A 3,065-nucleotide genomic window follows, 5' to 3' on the forward strand; every position below is an offset into this window, starting at 1 on the left:
TAGTTCATACCGAGACAGTCTTGTGTAACAAACGAGCTCTTATATTATAATATGTGTATACCTGTTTGTTAATATATAATATACTATCAACTATATCGTTTATAACATGTGAATCAATAAAACCCGTGTGGTGTGGTTATAATTCATACATTACAAAGTTATAGAGAGATCATTTTTTCTAGTTACACTTCTATCAATTAAATGAATGAAGAACCATCCCTTCCTGTGAAATAATAGAACAAAATTGAAATGTCTCCTAATTTCACGTAGCTCTTTGAATGAGCTTGAGAAGAACCCAAATGAAACAAACCAAAACGCCCATTTTTATAAACTACGAACGCTTGACCCTTCTTCTGTTTGTTTTTCAAATCACCTAGACCATTTCTTTTTTCAACGGTAAATTGGAAATTCTAGTTTCAAGCAAGCCAGAGTCAAATTATTTAATCTCCTCCTTTATAATGGCAGCAGAAGCGATCAGTGTCCAGTGATGGGTCATTTTGATGCCACAATAAAACTCGACGACCTACCCTCAATAGGCTGATCAATCGCCCATTTTAGGCAAGCCAAACCTTTGATATGTGTGCACTTACATATTTATACAAATTTGCGTTTTCCATGAACTTTTGGGTTCTTCTCTAGAAAAGGGGAAAAGCAGTCAAGCCCTGCCAGGTGTTGATGCGTTGAAAATGCCAGAAGTGTTGTTTCAATTCATCGCAAGAAGCGGATGCATGCATGCAGGGTGCGGGTTGGGATAATTCTTCCCAATTTTCTTTTGTGTTGGTCCTCCACATGATTTTATTAAAGGTATACATGTTGACGTCCACATGGCTTCTATGAAGCTGGAAGGCGGGGGTGATCCAACTCCCACAACTGCATTGGATGCCTGACCAATTGACCAATTGAAGTAACCCAAGCGAGCTTCACAATGTGCACATGACAACTTGCCCTCCACTGCTCTCCCTCTTCAACTGCTGTCATCCACCTTAGAGGCTCAACAAAAATGGATGAACATTCAGAATCCTCACACAAGTTGCTACTTTTTCGCTTTCGCCACTCAAACGATTTCTCACTCTCACCTGTAATGTGGATCGGATCCAGACATAAGTCATCAATAACACACACGAGTACTGAAGTCTAAGGTTAGTACAAACTCACATATATCCTAACAAATCGATGCCACAAATAAACTATTTCATTAATCATCAACCAAAACTCCCTTACAACTATTGCATGCTTTATTTATAGGTTTTACAAGACTTGAGCACCAAAGTTACTTGGTCCAAAAGTTAATTAATTATCTATAAAATCACACATAAATAATAAAAGATATTCTTAAACTACATAAATAAAAAAATAATAATATCTCATAAAATAACTAATTAAATGGTAAATATCTATCTTGATCCCCGCATTAGCTTGGAATGTGATCCACAACATTGTCCTGCAATGCAAACAATTCTTCAGCATTTCTTGCAGCGGAATGCTGGTGTACCAGTTTTTCCTCCCATTTGAGCTGTTTTTACTCCAGAGGCAACTTCACTAGGCAACCCAGGATCTGCCCCAAATTTAGAACTGTCTATTTTATCCCCACGATGATAAGATTCACCCAATACTTTCAGGCGAAAAGACTTATATACGGGGCTGGCACGATCAACTTTGAAGCCCATTTCCTCGTACATTTTGAGCTGATCTAGAAAACCATCATTGGGGCAAACAAACTCACAGCTTTGCCTCAGGGATCCTAGTGCATCTTCTTGTGATAAATGTTCTGTTCTCATCAGATATGCTGTACTGATAGATGCACTTCTGGAAACACCAGCAAAGCAATGCACCAAAACAGAACCCTTTTTTCTACTCTCATCAATAAAATCCACACACATCCAAATAATCCAATAAATTCTCATCGTCCATATCTCTTAGCGGAACCCCCATTCTCACCAACTTCAAACCCTTGCCTGCACGTTCCAACGAGTACGAAAACTTATCGGAAAGCAAACAACTTTTCGACCCATCACCAACAGAAGTTGATCCACGAAGAGACCCGCCATCATAGACCTTCTTGCTTTCCTTTGTGGGAATTGCACAGAGAATATGTGTGATCTCTTTGCTGCCATTTCGGATAACCTTTGCTGCATCGCCGATGTTGCCGAGGAATAGATTCTCACGAACAAGATACGGCATGACCACTGAAAAAGATTTTATGTTACTGTTTGTGCAAATAATCTCACGGGAGAATATTCGCTTCTGGATCCTTCAACCTTCGATCTTCCTTCTCTCTCTTCCTCGATTCCTTGAATGATGAATGAGGTTGTCTATTTATAGGAGCCTCGGGGCTAGGGTTTCGTAGGAATCGAGTTGGTCCTGATAATATCTGAATTAAATATATATTATCTCTTAAGAAGATAATATCTGAATTAAATGATATTATCTTCTCTTTATTAGGATAATATCTTAATTAATGATATTATCTCTTTAAATAAAGATGATATCATATTAATTAAGATATTTATCCCAAATAATTAATTAGCCAGATAAACTGGTGTAATTAATTATTTTAAGAGATAATCTTCTTTTCCACGTGGCGTGCCCTGATTGGAGACGAAAATATATGCTCCCACAAATGCCCCCAGCTTCTGCATGGCGCTTGCGTGGCATGTAGGAGATGAAGTTATTTTTTTCGAGCTCTCCAACTGTGTCTGGGCTTTATTATGCGAGTTGAACTCCTTTTGCAGATCGAATTCCCAATTGGTGTAGGCTTCTGACAATTGTTGGAGTTGGATTCCTAGTAGGAATGAGCTTCTGATTCCTTCTTGACCTGGGTTGTCCAACTTGTATAAATACAGGGCTTCTCTTCACTTTGTGTCACATCGCAAACTTAACTTCTCTACTTTCTACCTTGAGAAAGATCTTGGAGAATTTGTACTGCTTGTCGAAGAGGGGAGTTGCCGTGCATCCCAAGATAAGTCGAGCACGTATATATTTTCTTCGTCTTCTCTTTTTCGCGGTGAGGACCAGCTGGGTGGGACTAGGCTGGTTGACGATGTGACTGGCGGCCGAAAACGGTT

At 39.1% G+C, this 3,065-nt stretch overlaps 1 pseudogene; it reads right to left on the bottom strand.

Moving 5' to 3' along the window:
* Window positions 1-635: 635 nt before the first annotated feature.
* LOC117624255 lies at window positions 636-2,181 on the bottom strand (annotated as a pseudogene).
* Between the last annotated feature and the right edge of the window lie 884 nt (window positions 2,182-3,065).

The sequence above is a fragment of the Prunus dulcis genome, chromosome 4 (assembly GCF_902201215.1).
Source record: "Prunus dulcis chromosome 4, ALMONDv2, whole genome shotgun sequence".
NCBI classification, from domain to species: Eukaryota; Viridiplantae; Streptophyta; class Magnoliopsida; order Rosales; family Rosaceae; genus Prunus; species Prunus dulcis.